This window comes from Macaca nemestrina, chromosome 12 (genome assembly GCF_043159975.1).
Source record: "Macaca nemestrina isolate mMacNem1 chromosome 12, mMacNem.hap1, whole genome shotgun sequence".
NCBI classification, from domain to species: Eukaryota; Metazoa; Chordata; class Mammalia; order Primates; family Cercopithecidae; genus Macaca; species Macaca nemestrina.
Genome location: NC_092136.1, coordinates 37,749,247 through 37,768,737, shown reverse-complemented (window position 1 = coordinate 37,768,737; position 19,491 = coordinate 37,749,247).

Sequence of the window (19,491 nt, the reverse complement as noted above, 5' to 3'; positions counted from 1 at the left end):
GAGGGGCGCCGCTCTCCGCTGGAGACGTGGGGACGACTCCGGAAATCTCGGGAAATAGGCAATAAGTCTAGCTTTGGCAACGTCCCCCAGCCCAGGGAGGCGCTAACGCAAGGTATCTTTCCACTGAAGCTGCCCTTTGCCTATCCTCAGCCATTGCTAGCACAGCCGAGCAGAGGAACCGGGGAAGAATGTAGACCAGTTGTTATGGAGATGCCTGTCGCTCTGAGGAGCGCTAGTGCCCTGGGAAGTCCCTAGACGCATTTCAGGTTTCGTCGTTTTGGCACTGACACCCTGATTTTACTCGCTCTGATTTCCCACCAAGGGGAGCCCACCAACGGCGTCACAGGCCCTGGCTGTGGCGCTATTGACTGCAGGGATGAGGCACAGCGATGCTGCAGAAGATGGTGGATAGCTCTTAAGTTTCAGACCACCCAGCCCTTTCCAATTTCCAGTTTCTTTATTCCAATCCGAAGTGCTTTATTTGAATATCATTCTTGCTTGCTTATGTATAAACATCTTACTTACACGATAGGATGATTAGAAGCAACAGAACATTAGCATTCAGTGGCTGCTTCAAGGTTCTCCCCCTCCCATCACAGAAATGCCTTCCTTATGGAAAATAAGTTTTACTTCCCAATTATGTGCATGGACCTCTGTTCATTGCAGCCCCCATTGGTACTGGGTTATTATTATTAGCAGTATGTCCAGTGTTGAGTTCATCCTTCTCTAGAAATGTTTCCAAGATCTAACCCAGCTTATCTTAGGTTCCAGATAAAGTATCTGTATACAAAGGCTTCCTGGTTCTCATTAGGAATAGTTCTAGATTTGCCAGGCTTCTGGAGACCTGAGATGGGTCACCATGAAAGATTTCAGACATCCTCACAGTCATCAACACAACAGTTCTCACCAACTGAAAGGACTGCTCAAATTGCCCACAAACTGCCATTTTTTGTCCATCCATGAATTAGCCAGCAGATGCTGCCCTAAGACTGGGACAGCTGGTACATACCATTCTCAGAGGTCTTGGGGTACAGGCTTTGTGGACAAAACTGGTTTTCTGAGAATGGAATCCATAATGCTGTTAATAACTTCCTTGCCTACTGACAAATTCAATGACTAGCACAGATCTGCAATCTTGAAAAGACATAAGAAGATGACCACTGTATATGAACATATTATTCCCCATTGCCATCAATGTGATATATTTTTCTGACTCTTTTGTCAACAGTTTGTGGTCTGTATAGAAACTATCAGCTACTCCTGTGATGGATCTGTATTCTGAAAATTATATCTTGTAGTGGGATTCCATGAATTGTTGGTATAGGTACCTGAGAATTCAGAACATGAATGACTGATTAGTTTGAAATTATTTAGACACATGATTGTTCTGAAGAAAATTCCCAAGAAATATATTTGATCATTGCTCTTATTACTTGGAACCATTACTAAAACCTCCAACTCAGGGACCAAAATGATGGACAAGAGTTGTTAAATAATAAGGGTTGATATAGGGAGCTAGGGAGAGTGGTGAAGATATGGTGTTTGCCATATATCTATATATACCTATTCTCACTCTGGATTTCTCAGTGATCTGATAGACAATTATCTTCTCTTGGTGCACTATCAAGTCTCAAACCTTTTATGTCCGTCCATTCACTTACATAATTTTTTCCATCTGCAGAAATTCAATGTCTAATGTAAGTAAAAGTTGCAATCATTTCATTTGTTAAGATAGATGCCAAGCACTGTATCTGCCACAATTTTAATCACAGTAGCACTTATTCCTGAGGTGATCTTATTTTTTTATACAATCCCAATCAGCTGTGATATGGATGTCACACTTCTGTAGGCTCATTTGACCCCATTTATATTTAGTAATGAATAGTGAACAAATCTTGTCCCTTAAGGATCACTACGTAACATAACCAAACTTAAAGCAAAATGTATTAATACAACCCAGAAGGAAGAATTTTTGCTTTCAAAATATGGGTATTGCACTCCTTATAGATGAGCTGTTCAATATTCACAGTTTTCTACCTATGCCACAGTTATAAAGCTTGTTCATTGCCAACATCTTTATGAAGATAGGTTTAAAAATTAATATGAGGCTCATCAATATTAGGAGGTACAAAAGTTTCACTAAGTAGATGTGTAAAGTCTTAGAATTGGTGAGAGACGGGTAACAGAGCAGGAGTCTACAAAGTTAGAAATGAAAGAGAACTCCTTTTTCTTAGAAAACTAAGAAACAATTGGAGTACCTCTTCAGACAAAGTCCACTATCTATTTCTAAAAGGAAATTCATAAGTCACTTTTAATAAGATGGTTTGTGTATTCCTTACTACATATCAAGGACGACAAAGATGAGATCATACTTCCATTCTCTTCTCCCAACTAGTCTTTCCAAATCTATTTGGTTGTAGTTAATTTCCAGGCTCTCCATCACCTGGTGTTGGATAGATTATTTCCATCCTTCCTTCCTACTCTTACTTCTCCTTCCTCTTCAGTACTTATTCTGTGCCAGGGACTCTGATGGGACTGGTGATCCACATGTTAACAATTCTCTACCTAAAGTATGTCAGAAGTTAAAGAGTGCTTGGTTAATAATAGCTGAGAGGTCAACAGTGCCTTCCCCTTCATTACCTCAAGATCACTTGTTATAATCAATGCAGAAGAGTAGTCACAGAGAAGCTCTTGATGGTGACATAATTGCTATCTTAGAGGCTAAAGAACAAAAAACAGGTAGCAGAAGCCTTCTGTTTATGATATAAGAAATGCTTCTGACCAGGTAGGAAGAAAGATTGGCTCTCTTAGTCACTTTCTGATCTCTAATGGTTCTCCACAGGTAATAGAGGGAGAGGCAAAGAATCACGACACACAATTTGGAAAGCCTTCTGAAAGCAAGAATAGGCAATGATTGCCAAGAACCTGGTGTTGAGCTCATATTTAAAAAGAACTCAAAGAATATTCTATCTACAAAACCTAGTTTAGTTATAAAGGAAACAATCACAACTTCAAAAAGAAGCAAGCAAGAGAAAGCCTTGGGAAAGTCATGATTTAGTTTGCAATAACCTCTGTGCATTTCTGAGCCTGACAAGCAAGCATGAGACAGAAGATCTGGACGTGACTTAACTCAATTTCAGAAAACCAGACAACCCTATAATGAGGCTGAAGCAAGACCACATGGAATACTGAGGAAGAACTGAATAACTCTTCCTAAACTGTCTTACAGAAAAGAGATGAATAAGAGGAAGTATGGGTAGCAAGTAAGAGAGAAGTGACGTTGTTAATATGAAAAGTTAACAGGAGATTAAGATGGTTCAAGAGCATGTCAGGTCAGGACTTGCTAGATGTACTTAACTAAATGTAAGTTCATATTAGGAATTGGATAAATGAGATATAAAAACTCCAAGGAGTCACAAAACTTAGGATCATGGAAAGGCAAATGAAAACTAGTAAAAGGAGCCAAGTTTATATCATGATAGGGCCTACCAAGTATACTTGACATCTAATCTGCCTAGAACATCTGGAAGGAAACTTTCACAGATGCTAAACTGTGCTTCTTATAATTTAATGTGCACATGAATCTCCTGGGCAACTCTTTAGAAAGCAGTTTCTAAGTTTGGGGTCAGCATCAACATTTGGCATTTTCAACAAATTCCCAGGTGAAATGAGGTTGTGCCACATTTTGCACAGCAAAATACTAAAGCTTGCTGCCCCAGCTTATGGTTTCATTTGCATTATGGCTTCATTGAAAACTAGCTGATCTCTTTAGTAACTGAAGTGAATGCTATATAACAAAAAAGTAATTCAAGGAAAAGACCTGTTCCTTTAACTCTAATGTTACACATACCACAAACTCTAATTTGCTCCTGAACCCATTAATTCTAGAAAGTTCTTAAGCACAGTGGACATCAACCTCTTATTATGAATAACATTGGCTATAGTTTGAACATTTATCGTTTGGTACCTATTGGAGTGAAAGAAAAGAGAATCCATTTGGAATATATTGGGCACATTGCAAAATGGAAAAGTCAGGGAAAATTATTCTAGTCATGTAAAGAGGATTGGTTAGGTCATATTCTGAGTCCTGAGCTCATTCTGGGTTTCTTTCTATAAATAGGATATTTTGGAACTAGAGAAAGCACAGCAGAAGGCAACCAGAATGACAGAGGGATTTGGGGAATTTGCTTCTACTGAAAGGTTAAGAAAACTAGGTCTGTTTTCTTTTGTAAGGAGAGAAAAGATGTTACCTCACTGAGGTGATATCATTCTAAAAGTAGTGGAAGTAATAGGATGAGACAAGAGTGCCTTATGGAAACAAGAGTAGAAGGATTCTGGCAAGGAATGAAGGCCAGAAGAATGGCTCTAGCTTTTCTAAAGGCCCTCAGTTAACAGTGTTCCTACTGGCAGAACTCCACTGCTCACAAAAGGAGGGGTAAACACTAGATTGGGATCAGGAAATAAGTGAGAGAGAGAGAAAATGAGGAGGCGGGGGGATCTTATCTCTTTATTCATTGAGAACATTTTCAAACAGGCATTTATTAATCCTATAGAAGCCCTGCACTCAAGGCATATTGTGAACTTTACCAACATTCCCCAAGCTCAAGGGTTCTTCTTCTGTAACACATCACATCTCTGCTTCCTCTTCATCCCAAAATGGCATTTTGTCCATCAAATCAGCAACAAAATGTAAATAGTTATAATATGCAGGGTTTTCCCTCTAAATTACTTTTTCCTCTTCATCCATCCTGGAAAACATTCTCTTTTTGTTTTATTTATTTATTTTTAGAGACAGGGTCTTGCTGTGTCACCCAGGCTGAAGTTCAGGGGCTCGATCTTGGCTCACTGCAACCTCTGCCTCCTGAGCTCCAGCGATTCTCCCACCTCAGCCTCCTGAGTAGCTGGGAACACAGGTGCACGCCACCACACTGGATAATTTTTATGTTTTTTGTAGAGACAGGGTTTCGCCATGTTGGCCAGGCTGGTCTTGAACTCTGGGACTCAAATGATCTGCCTGCCTCAGCCTCTCAAACTGCTGGGATTACAGACATGAGCCACTGTGCCCAGGCTGATTCTCTTTTCAGTTGGTAGAAAAGCATTGCCCATGACTTCACATATGAGACCCCAACATCTTCCTTTGATCCTTGAAGCTCAGAGATGAAAGTACTTGCAGACCATCCTGGGCCATCCCATAATTTTACAGCAGGGGAATATAAAGCTCATAGAGTTGATAATCATACAGATTTTATCTGTAATGCACTGGAGCATATATGCTTTCTGGAAACTCTGAAAATTCCCCAGTGAGCTATCTGGAAAATGTCAGTTATCCATGAGTTAGCTCAGTACTCTGGTCCTCTGTCAAAATTGATTTTCAGCTCTGTGTCTTTTTACTTGGACAACCTTTGAGGGGAGTTGCTCTAGGTCCACTGCTTTAGGTAGTTGACCCAAACTTCCCCCAAATGTAGGAAATTTGGTTAACTAACTTTAGGTGGGTTAAGCAACTTTTCCATAGTCACACTGCTTGTAAGTAGTAGAGGAGGAATTAAAATTCAGGATTTTCAGATCTAAAGTTTATGCTCTTAAGCACTGGACCATATGTACCCCCTTGCCATCTTTCTTTCTGAATACATACATTTTTGCTTTTGTTGCAGTTTGTTTGTGTTAGAGTATTGGAACAAGCCAGTCTCACTGATCTATACTGCTTCCCCCTCTCCCAATACCTTGACTGCTATATAATAGAAACTTAATATAATTTTCCTATATGAGTTAGAACCAAACTGTTTCTGTTTATCTCTGGGAAGACTTGTTTTCTAACTTTATCCAGCATAGCAGCATAGATTGTAATGCAAGGAGAGACTGAAGAACAACGGTGATCACCAATTGCCCAATGTTCCGGGAGGCTTAAACCACTTCTGGAGCCTCCTTTTCCCCCACCTCCATCCTAGAACGTAGCAGATGCATCCTGGAAGAAGCCTCGACAGAACATAGGCCAATTCGATTCTAAGATGCAGGTTATTCTCGAAATCTACGAGCTGCAAATCAAAGATGGGGTATACACTGCAAATTAGGGGGCACTAATGCGATGACTCAGAGTCCCAGAATGGGTCTGAGTATGCAAATCACTGTGGAGATGTTCCCAAAGTCTTGACAGATCTATGTTAAGGCAGAAACAAGGACATCATACTCTCTAATATTACTGTGATTCAGAATCTAAGTGACCTGAACGCCAGAAATGTCAGACAAGAAATGGGAAAAGGAATGGGCAGCCCAGAGATCTGGGTCTGTTGAGAAGCCTATGAACCCAGTGACTTGGAATAAAGACAATTGGGAGATGCCTGAAATTTCAAGAGAAAAAGAGGAATCTCTGGCCCTAATGCTGGGGCTTTCTTAGTGTCCCCTGTCTCTGCAGTCTGTTTCCTACTTCCTGTAAGACAGAACATCTCTTGGAATCATCTGATGTGTTGGAAGGGGGCTGTGAGGGAAAGAGCATTCATGCTGACTATGTTACAGGTTGGATTGTCTGACCTTAGCAAACCATTTTCTTTCTCTGGGCCTCAGTTTTTCCACTTACATAATGGCCTTAGATTTGATATTTGTTGTGAGTTTAATTGTGTCCTCTCTAAATTAATATGTTGAAGTCTCAACCTCCAGTACCTCAGAAAGTAACCATATTTGGAGGTGAGTCTTTAAAGAGATGATTAACTTAAAATGAGGCATTAGGGTGGGGCTCCAATCCAATATGCCTAATTTTTTTTATAAGAAGAGAGAGACTGGCTGGGCACAGTGGCTCACACCCGTAATCCCAGCACTTTGGGAAGCTGAGGCGGGCGGATCACCTGAGGTTGGAAGTTCGAGACCAGCCTGATCAACATGGAGGAGCCCCATCTCTAATAAAAATACAAAATTAGCTGGGTGCGGTGGTGCATACCTGTAATCCCAGCTACTTGGGAGGCTGAGGCAGGAGAATTGCTTGAACCCAGGAGGCGGAGGTTGCAGTGAGCTGAGATTGTGCCATTGTACTCCAGCCTGGGCAATAAGAGTGAAACTCTGTCAAAAAAAAAAAAAAAAGAAAGAAAGAAAAGAAAAGTAGATAGAAGAGAGAGACACCAGGGATGCACATGCACAGAGGAAAGACTGTGTGAGAACACAGCAAGAGGACATCCATCTGCAAGCCAAGGAAAGAGGCCTCAGAAAAAATCAACCCGGTTGGCACCTTGATCTTGGACTTCCAGTCTCCAGAACTGTGAGAAAATGAGTTTCTGTTATTGACATTCAGTGTGTGGCCTTCTGTTTTGGCAGATATAGCAAATAAATACAGATTTCCAATGACCCAATTATCTGCCTTTCTATTTCTGCGAAACTTCCTTCAACAGGCTTAGTATTGGGGTGGATTGAAGTTGACTGCAAATTCTTTGATAGTGCTTTCATCAGGAAGGAGGAGGGGAGGCCTATGTGCTCCTCCCCCACTTTCGGGTGGACTCAGTGACTGCTTTGACCAATAGAATAAGGCAAAAGTTACACCTCTAGTTTCCTGGTTCCAAGCCTTAGGAGACTCTTCACTTCCTCTTCCTGTGTCATGGAACGCCTGCTCTTGGAGCCCTGAATCACCATGTAAAAAGTCCAACTACCCTGTTTTAGATGCCGTGTGAAGTAGTCATGAGACTACATGAAGACAGTGAAAGGCCCAACTGAGCCCAGCCTTCCAGTTTTCCCTGCTGAGATGCTGGGCATTTGAGTACAACTCACTTGGACACTCCAGACCAGACCAGCCACCAGCCAAAGGTCACTAAGTGACTCCAGTCAATGCCATGTGAAACGAAAGAATTACCTAGCCAAGACCTGCCAGAATTCTTATTCATCAGATTTAATATGGTTGTTGAGTAAGCCACTAAGTTTTGTTACAATGCTTGTTAACTTGTTACAGTGATGTAATAAACATTTCTGAACTGATTTACTAGACATTTATGAGCATATTAATTCTATACAGGCCCATTGTTACCAGGTCTTATTTTGTGCCCATGGAGAAAGTAAGGTGCCATTATGAAGGGATTGGGGTTTGGACTGAGATTTGGATTTGGGTAAACTCTGCCATTAACAAGTCACTTGTTTTCTTCAGACAAGTAATTTGACATCTCTGAGTCTCACTTTCCTTATCTGTAAAATAGGGATAATCACACCTGCTGTGTGGAGTTTTGTGAGGACTTAATGTGTTAATTAGATATTTTATTGCTAGGCAGATAGTATCCTATAAATGGTAACTGCTCTTACTGCAATAGTAATGCTACTGCTGCTGCTGATAATCATGATGAAACCAGGTCATCTTGCCTATGACTGCCAGTGGAGTTGGATGAAATGCCCCTTCCAAACAAGCAGCTTTCCTCGGTCTGCCATAGGGCTAAAATCTCACCATTGGCTTTTTCAAGTTATGGCATTTCAGTTGAAGGACTCAATATCCTTTAAATTTCCAGTTACACCTGGCAGGGTTAACACAGGTAAAAACATTACAAACTGGAGGCAGCATAGCAAAGTGAAAAAAAGCATATGATTTAAAAAATTGTAGAACTAGTTTTGGCTACAAGTCATTCCAGATCTAAAAGAACAGTGGATTAAATATGTTAGAAATTTGACTTTCATGTAAATTACAAGTAGGTCTGGAGCCATATGATGTTCTATAGTATCAGGGACCCAAGCACTATCTGTCCTCTATCTTCTGCTGTATGTAGTTTTACTCTCCATGTCATCTCATGGTATAATATGGCTGTTCTTCACCATCAGGAAAGAAGACTGGTTGGGAAGGACGCATCTGTTACTTTAGGGACACTTCTTAGAAGTTGGACAAATTGCTCTTGCGTATACACTATTGCCCAAAACTTAGTCATAAGGCCAAATCTAGCTCCTACACAGGGTGGGAAATGTGAACTTAACATCCATGTGCCTAACACATTAATTCTATTGTTAAGCAAGAAGAGATGCTTACTGGGGAAAAGAAGTAATCTTTGTGACAGTTAACACTTTCTTGAGCACTATTTCAAGTCAGGAGTGGTGGTAGGCAATTCAGGTACTTTTCTTGAGACGGAGTTTCGCTCTTGTTGCACAGGCTGGAGTACAATGGCGCAATCACGGCTCACTGCAGCCTTCACTTCCTGGGTTCAAGCGATTCTCCTCCCTCAGCCTCCTGAGTATGTGGGATTACAGGCACCCGCCACCACACCCGACTAATTTTTGTATTTTTAGTAGACATGGGGTTTTGGCATATTGGCCAAGCTGGTCTCGAACTCCTAGCCTTGGGTGATCCACCCACCTTGGCCTCCCAAAGCGTGGGGATTACAGGCATGAGCCACTGCGCCTGGCCTATGAGCTTATTATTATCATCCCTATATAAGAGAGAAAGAAAGTGAAACTGAGAATTGATTTTCATAAAGTCACACAGGTAGTTAGTTCCCAGGCCAGGATTGGACCCAGGTCTATGTGATCCAAAGTGCATACTCATTTCCCTAAAACAACCCTAGTTCCAATCCTGGCTTGATGACTTTACTGACTATGTGACACTGAGCCAGTCATCTGCTCAAGCAAAGGCAGCTTTACTGTGAAGCTAATGAAACATCTCACTTACACAGACTCCTGATGAGATAGGAGTTTCCAGGAGCTGCAGAGTACTGAGAGTGGGGTGGAGGGATGAAAGCCAGGTAGCAATCAATAAGTATTTCTATGTAAGCCTTTCTTGCAGATTGACAAATAGACTCAAGAAGAAAGAGACGTAACCTCTAAACCTACAACAATTTTTGGTGATTTCTTTTATTTTATTTTTATTTATTTTTTTATTTTCAAAACTGGGTCTAGCTCTGTCACCCAGGTTGGAGTGCAGTGGCATGATCACAGCTCACTGCAGCTTAAACCTCCCAGGTTCAAGTGATCCTCCCACCTCTGCCTCCCAAGTATCTGGGTCTACTGGAACACACCACCACACCTGGCTAATTTATTTTTTATTTTTTATTTTTTGTAGAGATGGGGGTCTCACCATGTTGCATAGGCTAATCTTGAACTCCTAGGCTTGAGTGATCCTCCCACCTAGGCTTCCCAAAGTGTTGGGATTACAGGTGTGAGCCATCACATTTGGTCTCTTTTCTTATTCCAAATAAATATTTGCAAGATTTGTGTTTGGACCTACAGTTGTATCTGTAACAGTGTATTGTTTTCTTAAATAGGGTCCCCCCAAATTATATATACTTCAGCTCTCACGAAACCTGGATCCATTCCTACTGCCAAGCCAAAATTCAGCAAATTTTAAAAGAATGAATTTCAGAACTATCTTAAATTTTGACTAAGATTTAGGTCTCAGAAATGGCAGAGCAGAGACCCTGACCAAGACGACAAACTCAGAGGGAATCTATGGTGGGGTTCTGGAAACACAGAAAGACAGACCTTCCCCAGGGATCTCTCCCAGATTCCTCCAGAGAGGGACTCTTTCCCTCTGGCATATTCCCATGGCCCTGTAAGTGTTCTTTAGCTCATTGCACATTCTGCCTTCTGAAAAATTACTCATGTCCATATCAATCCCTCCACCCAGAGTAGCAACTATCAGTAAGCAGAAACCAGGTATCCTTCATCTCTGTACCAAGACTCCAGCAAGGGGCATGTTGCAAACCAGGAACCAATAAATAGTTGTTGAATTGAGTTGAATTGAGGAACCTGTGGATTTAGGAACATAAAAGGATGCACAAAAGCAAAGTTACTAACTCATTTCTTTATTGCATGATGTTTTCCAGATCTCAGTTTCCTTCTGTGAAATGAAGGCATTAGATCTATTGATCTCTAGGAGGGCAATTGTGAACCTGACAGCTGACAGTAGTGAACTAATTAACATCTCTGAACTCTATATTCTCAGAGTGCAGGTTTTATGCCTTGAATTGAGGTGAAATCCAATCTGGAAGCCTCATGTTCATTAAAGAGGCCTTCGGCATTCCTTGGAAGTGTTAGATGTTGGCCTGACCAAATTTCAGCAGGGATAATTGCATTCTGACAACTTCGAGTTCCCCTGAACTCTTCAATTGAATAAGGTAAGCTTCGCTTCCCACCCCAAATTATTTTGCACTGCTCTCCTTGGCCTTTAAACAGAGATGTCACCTCATTTGTAAGCTGTTTTGTTCTTTCTTCTAAAGGGTTATGTACTTTTGCTGAGGTTCAATAATTTTTAACAGTTAAGGCATTGTATAATTTCAGGTAATTCCCATGGATGAAAGGCTGTTCCTGGATACTATATCCAAACTATTTTAGGACCTTATAACTTGTTCTCCAGTGCTGAAGACAGTTACTTTGAATGATATAAAAACTCTATCATAGTGAATGATCTCAGTGTTTATAGGAGGAGAATGAAATGAGATAAAAATTCAAATACTCTTTCTCGTAGATACAACATCTTGGTTCTAAAAGTTTTCAAGGGCCACACATGTTATCTAGTCAGTAGAATAAATATACATTCTAATGGGTTGTACACTGGAGACTCAAACATCCCCAACCTGACTTGATATAACTTTCAGTCTAACAAAAGAATGAGAACATGTGTGAAAGGTATTAGAAAGTGAGCAGCTCCATAAATACTTGTGGGATCACGATGACATTTATTTGTTTATTTTGTGTCTTTGTCATGGAATGCAGTAACAGAAGCACTAATGTGCCATGACTTGCCCTCATACCCAGTTACAGCTATAAAGCTCTGTAAAATCATTTGTTTAATATTAGGGAGGTAATTTAACCCATTTTACTGGGCTTTATTTTATTAGAAGCTGCTGTAATAGGTTTGCATCTAATAATTTTACCTTGGTTATAATAATAACATCCTTTTCCTCATAATGATGAGATTTTTTCCACTCCTTTGATGTCTGTACTAATTACTATCTATTGTAATATTTAAATTCAGAATTAAAATGAGTTTCTTCCTTCATCTGTAGCTCTTTAAAAAGCCAGGTTGTGAATACAATGACAGCAAATCAAACCCAAACCTGAGGTTTGCTTAACAGCTGAACGACCCTGCTGTTTTTTTTTTTTTTGAGACAGAGTCTCGCTCAGTCGCCCAGGCTGTAGTGCAGTGGCGCTCACTGCAAGCTCCGTCTCCTGAGTTCTCGCCATTCTTCTGCCTTAGACAGCCGAGTAGCTGAGACTACAGAAGCCCGCCACTACGCCCAGCTAATTTTTTTTTTTTTTTTGTATTTTTAGTAGAGACGGGGTTTCACCGTGTCGGCCTCGCTGATCTCGATCTCCTGACCTCGTGATCCACCCGTCTCGTCCTCCCAAAGTGCTGGGATTACAGGCGTGAGTCACCGCGCCCGGCCAACCCTGCTGTTTTAAATAGATGGTTCATCCCTCCATCACCAAATGTTTACTGAGTACTTCCTTTGGCCAAGTACAGGTGTTAAAAAACTTGCTATACCAATGTGACCCTCTTACTTTGCTTCTTCTTGACATGGATAGTGTATATCTTGGAAAAAACTAACAATTTCATAAATTATATCTGGAACTAAAATAAATAAAAATGGGATATGGAGAAAAGGAAGGGAAAGGAAAGGAAAGGAGGAAACGTATGGTCATGAATTAGAAAGTAAAGTTCCTGTAGGAGGTCTTCTTAACTATTTTTGGACTTCTGGAATCTCTTTTCTAAAAAACATATGCACTTTCCAAATTTTGCTTAGAATTTTGGCATATTTACAGACTCACAGAAGCCCCTCTAAGCAACCCAGCTCCATAACAGTATATTTGGGTGAAGTTGGGGAAGCATTCAAGTGGTCACACAAAGCAGGCAATGTGCCCCTTGAAAGATTTCCCATGTGGTTATTGACCTTGTGCCAGAGTTTTATGCATTGCTTAGCCATGTCACTCAAGACAGGGAGCTTCCTGTTATGACCTTGAGTGCATTATTATTATAATAGTTAGTGAAAATTCTCCTAATCTTGTGACCATTTTATTTATAGTTAGGAAGCCTTTGGCTTATACACTTCTTCAGTGATTATGATGTAGTTTAGTTAAAGAACTGTGACTACTTATCCCTTAACTTAGGAGACTGAAGGCAGAGGTGTCACATGGTATTTATACAACTTCTAGGCCAGATCTGTAGATAACTGTAGGCAGAATCCAAGAAGCACCCAAATCTTACAGGTAAACCAAGGCAAAACTGAAATCTCTGTTAACATGGGTTTATGAATGAGGGGTGTGTGTGTGTGTGTGTGTGTGTGTGTGTGTGTGTGTGTATATATATATATATGTATACACTTTGATCCCTTTAAGGAGAGAGGGAGGGAATTTCACAATGCATTTATAGAAGGACTTCTTCTGACTGGTAGATACTAAATAAGTGTGTTAACTGGGTGACAAAAGTACCAGATACGTATAAGGAAGCCATTTGCTTTATTGAAAATAGTCTTGAAAGTTATCATCCTTTTATTTAATTGAACTCAATGAATATACACTGTGCCCACACATGCCATACGTTGTGCTATGTGCTGAGTGACTCAAAGATATCATTCCCTGAAGATATTTACTGCTAGTACAGTTGGAAAGCACACGTGCAGGCATGCTCCCTTCTTGCTCCCACATCAGACATTTCCAATCGATGCTGGTGATTTTTTTGTCTGAACCTAGATTCAGTCTTAAAATCTTTTTAAACTCAATGCTCTGAGCAGCAGTTTCCAATCAATCTGAATAGGCACAAGCAAGAAAATCCATTTGTATCCTGACTCTAGGAGAGGGACCGATAAATACACAAATACTTATGGTATCAAGGAAATTATGATCATCCACAAGAATAGATATTTCTTAAGTATTTACTATATGCTGAATCAAGTTCTCAACAATTTATTGTAGTACCAATGTCCAGAAGATAAAAACTATTTAAAGAAATCCTATTGGGACCTCCTTTTGAAAAGCAAAGAACTATTTTGAAAGCAAGTTATCATCCTCTGATTGGTCTGTTTGCTGAGATCAACTGTGTGTTGAATTTTTTTTGCGTACCACACACCTAAGAAGGGATATAGGGTTCAATATCAATTGCCTTCACTGGAGTATGAGATGAAGCAGGACAAGAGAAAGGAGTGGTTTTTCAAGGAAAAACAATTGAAAGTAAAAAAACAAATAAAATTAAAGCACCCACTGGGAATGAATGGAAAGAATATGGAAATTATAATTATTATATGAATCTCCCCTCCACTTGACATGGGAAAAAATAATATTGATTTTCCTCTTCTACCTTAATGGAAAGAAATCTGATTGTCTTTCAGATCAGCTTTTTAAGAACATCTAATCCTTAACAGGTAAACAAATTATAGAAGAGTATTTTTTAAAGTGAGTCATTTCAATTTAACAAGGACTTTCCTTAGAACCGTAAATTTTTTAAAAGACAATGGATATCCACACAATGCAAAGAGAAACACTGCATCAGCAAAAGCGCCCTAGGTATAGTATTTGTTAAAAAAATAAAATAGGCATATGTACTACTAAGCAGACAATTTTGAGCTTTGTTGTTTTTCTAGCTCATTTTTTCCTTTGAGGGAATTCTAGGCTTCATTTTTATTTATTTATTTATTTATTTATTTATTTATTTATTTATATCAGTTGCTGACCACCAAGTGCCTTGGTGTCATCCTGGCTCCTCTCTTCCTCTCACACCCCATTTCCCATCTGTCAACAAATCCTACCAGCCCTCTATCTTTGAACCAACAACTTTCTACCCCCATACTCACTTGGTCCATACTATCATTACCTTTCCTTCTTTTTCTGTTTCTTTCTTTCTTTCTTTTTTCTTTTTTTTCTTTTTGAGACAGAGTCTCACTCTATCACCCAGGCTGGAGTGCAGTGGCATGATCTCAGCTCACTGCAACCTCTGCTTCCTGAGTTAGAGCGATTCTCCTACCTCAGCCTCCCAGGTAGCCGGGGTTACAAGCGTGTATCACCATGCCTGGATTTTTTTTATTTTTAGTAGAGTTGGGGTTTCACCATATTACCCAGGCTGGTCTCGAACTCCAGGCTTCAAGTGATCCACCTACCTCAGCCTTTCGTGCTAGGATTGCAAGCATGAGCCACCGCACCAGCCATTAGCTTTCACCTGAATTATTTCATCAGCTCTCCATCAGCCTACCTGCTTCCACCCTGGCCCATTTTCAGTAGTATGTCTACAGCACTCAGAGAGATCATTTCTGAACAGAAGTCAGGTCAAGGGGCTCCTCTATTCAAACTCTCCAGGGATTTCTAACCTCAATTGGCACAAAACTGGCACTCTTACAGGACTTACAGCTTGGTTCTTATAGGATCTGTGAGGCTCTGCGTTATTTTCCTCCTCCTCAAGTCTCCCACTACTTATCTGACTATATCTCCTTCCACTCTCACCATCGCTCATTTTGTTCCAACCACACTGACTGTCTTACAATTCTTTAATCATGTCCCTCTTCAGTACCTATGAGTTCTTTTCTTAGCCTGCTGGAGACTTGCTTCTGACAACTACATGTCTCATTTTCTTACTCTCTCAGATTTTTGGTTAAAGGTCACTTTGTCAGAGAAGTCTTCTTTGACCACCTCAAATGCACCTTATCCCCACTGTCTGTCCTCTCCTCTTGCCCGGCACCCCTTAGCATTTCCTAGAATGGTATTCTGCTTTATTTTCTTCTAAAGTATTTATCAATGATTGACATTTTATATCTTTGCTTATTGTTTGAATCACTCTATCAGACTGCAAGCCCTGTGAAGGCAGGGAGTTCATCTATTTTGTTCCCTGTTGTGTATTAATCTCTTCGAACAGTATCTTGTATCTAGTTCGTACCCCATAAATACTTGCAGTGACTGATGAATGAATGAATGAATGAATGAATGAATAAATGAATAGAGACTGACTATGAACTAGACACTGCTATGGTTAGAGCAGTGAAAAAGACAGACCTGGCTACTGGCTTTATGATGCTCACACTCTACCGGTTATTGGCATTCTTATTTTCTCTAAAATGTAGCTCAAATTCCTTTTACAATCAGTTGAAAACAGAGTGAAGAAAAAGTGGGGGAAAGATACAGTGGTACAGTATGATACTGGTTAAGGAAAGAAGAGGGTCAAGATTTTAATGTACAATGTGTTACAGAGTTTCAACACTTTCTGTACTATATTAGTGTCATAAATACTGGAGTTCATTTAGGAAGGCTTCAGATACATCCTGTTCCAAAATTTGCCCTGTGGACTCTCTTTATAATGCCCATCAAGGGAAGGAAGATAGAAGTCAAGCCAAACTGCTTGGTAATTTTTTATCTCACAGGTATTCTCCACAAATGCTTTCTTTACCCAACATTATTCTTAGAGCACATTCTGCATGGAAAACTCACACCTTATTATTTGCTTTGTTTCACTGAATATCTACTTGTTCTTTCTGGCTTGTTCATATGTCCAGTGTTTCATGTGTAGCAAAACCCAGGAGCATCACAGTCTACCTGAATTATCAGGGGCAAGTTGGAAATTTTGAAAATTATTTTCCATTTCCCCATAGAAAAATCTTGAGCCCTCCTTGACCCTCTTCTTTTGCCTTTTTTTTTTTTTTTTTGACAAGGTCTGGCTCTGTTGCCCAGGCTGGAGTGAAGTGGCATGATCTCGACTCACTGCAAATTCTGCCTCCTGGGTTTAAGTGATTCTCATGCCTCAGACTCCTAAGTAGCTGGGATTACAGTCGTGTGCCACCAAGCCCAGCTAATTTTTGTATTTTTAGTAGAGATGGGGTTTTGCCATGTTGGCTGAGCTGGTCTAAAACTCCTGACCTCAGGTGATCTGATCACCTCAGCCTCCCAAAGTGCTGAGATTACAGGTGTGAGCCACTGCACTTGGCTCTGCATAACTTTTTAAAGCTGATTTAGTGATAATGGATTTTCCCTTTTTCTTTTTTTTGAGACAGGTTCTTGCTCTGTCATCCAGGCTGTAGTACAGTGGCATGATCTTGGCTCACTGAAACCTCTGCCTCCTGGGTTCAAGTGATTCTCGTGCTTCAGCCTCCCAAGTAGCTAGGACTACAGGTGCATGCCACCATGCCCAGCTAATTTTTGTATTTTTAGTAGAGACAGGGTTTCACCATATTGGCCAGGCTAGTTTTGAACTCCTGACCTCAGGTGATCTGCCTACCTGGGCCACCTAAAGTGTTGGGATTACAGGCGTGAGCCACCATGCCTGGGGGGATTTTCCTCTCTTAATCTATGGACAGTTCTCCAGCCACTTTGAACTGTGAAGAAGCCATTGTAGGACCCTTGCTAAGTAGAGGGGCAAAGGTCAGCTTCAGGATCCTTTAAAGACTCATTGACATTTTAGGCATGGCTTAGGACAGTAATTGGTTATTTTGCTGCTGTGGAAATGGGCCTTTTTATTTCCAGCTGTATGGCTCAAGGAGTCAGAAGATATACTATTTATTTATTTATTTATTTATTTATTTATTTATTTATTTATTAGCTAGTGGGTTTTTCCTATAATCATATAATACTGAGTAGATTTATTTTGCTTCTTGAGATTAAATTCATAATAGAGGATGGTCAGAATTTGTCTGGGGATTTTATGGGTATAAATTAAGATGACAATACTTGTTATAACATAGGAAGCGCAGGAGTGCCACACTATCCTCGTTCAGTACTAGTTTTCCATTTGGCTCCACCAAATAACATATTGGCTAGATATGAAGGACTTCCATTTGAACCACTATCACCCATCTAAATTGACTGGACCAATAAGTGTTCTGGTCACTGAGGGGAATTGCAGAGTGGGTTGGATAGTTCGGAACAAAGTCTTGAGGGAACAAATGGGGATCACTTTCAGACAATCATTGGGCGATCCTTGGATGACATGTCAGCTGCTGTCATTGGGTGGACCTCACTAGCTAATGAGAAGAAAGCTAATATAGCTGCTCAAGTCAGGTGATGCACAGGGGTCCAGGAATGGAAAGGGAACTATATGCGGGCACTGAGCCAGTTCTCTGCTGGTGACCCCTTTGGGCTGACAACAAATGGTACTTTGGCCAACTTCAGCCGTCTCTCCCTATTCTGTTCGAATCCTGTCTGTCTCAACAGTCATCCTCTCTTCTCAGTCCTGGAATCTTTACTTGGTGTGGAAAAAGAAAATAAAACTTAATCATTTATTCTTATAAATATTTTGTTGAGTAACACTTAGATCACAGTTCTTGAAACTCGAGAGCCAATCAGTTACTTTCTTCCTTGGTTCCATACTTACAACTTTCTCTAAGGCAAAGGGGGAATTTACTGCAGCTGCCAGGGCTGAGGAAAAGGTCACAGCGTCTATGTGAAGAAATGAAATGGGGAGTTGAGGTGGAAGTGGTGGAGGTGGAGTGGGGAAGAGAGTGGATCACAGTTCAAAATATTCTCCTGCCCTACTCTCATTTCATTCTTGGTTAGGATGCTCTATGCCAAACCCTGTATCAGGCACCTTATTTAACTTTTATAACTACCCAGTGGAAAAGATACTATTTTCTGATTTAATAGATGAGGCAAAGGAAACCCGGAGAGGTTAAGTAATGTGTACAAGATCATACAACCAGTAAGCAGCAGACCTGGTGTTCACAATCAGGGCTGTCTAATTCCCAGATCTGTGTGCATGACCACTCATTCGCTAGCCGTATTGCAAGCCCAGAGAGATGCATTTTGAGAAAAAAAAAATGCTGTGCCCTCTCCCTTACTTTATTTCTATATTTCTAACATCAGGTTAAATGGAGGTCTCATACAAATTGGTGTTGTGGGGTGACCATTCTTTTAGGCTTAGACCTGGACTATGTGGTAAGGGTGCACACATAGCTGGAATGTTAAGAGATCAAGCTTCTTTTTGCTGTCTGAGCCATTACAGAGGTGTCAGCTTTTCTTTTATCTTCTGGGGGTGTCTCCTATGGAAGTCCTAAGGACCTGCAGGTATCCAGCCTGCATCTAGCACTGTCCTTCCTTAGAAGGCGGTAGAAAACAGCAAGTGATTGTTTTCTTCCCTTTCACTCACAAGTTTCTTTGCTTTCACCCGGGCCTCCTTCTAGCAAACTATTCTTCCTCTGGATGGCTACTCTGGCCCATTGCCAGCTCTGCAGGAAAACAAGAAGCCTTCCTTTCTGGGATAAGAGATTTCTCATTCCCCACTGCAGCTCCCTCAGTAGATAAAGATTTTTGGCATGTTTTCAAGGATGTTGCAGCTGAATTATCCACCTCTGTGCTTTCTTCCATTTGCTTTTATGATGTTTCTTCCATTCTCCATTGTTTCTTGCAACTTTTCTTGATGACAAAAGATACCCCCCATTTACATTTGAAAAAGGGTAGTGACTACTGTTACAAAGTCAGAACAATACCCACTGAAGCTGAGCTTACTCAATTGAATAGTCGTTTAATATTTTAATAAAATAAAGACCTCTTTTAGTACCTGCTGCTGCATTTGTGAAGTTTATGATGCATCTTTTACATTCATTTCCATGTTTAAATTATAATATTTTCCCTCTCACCCTA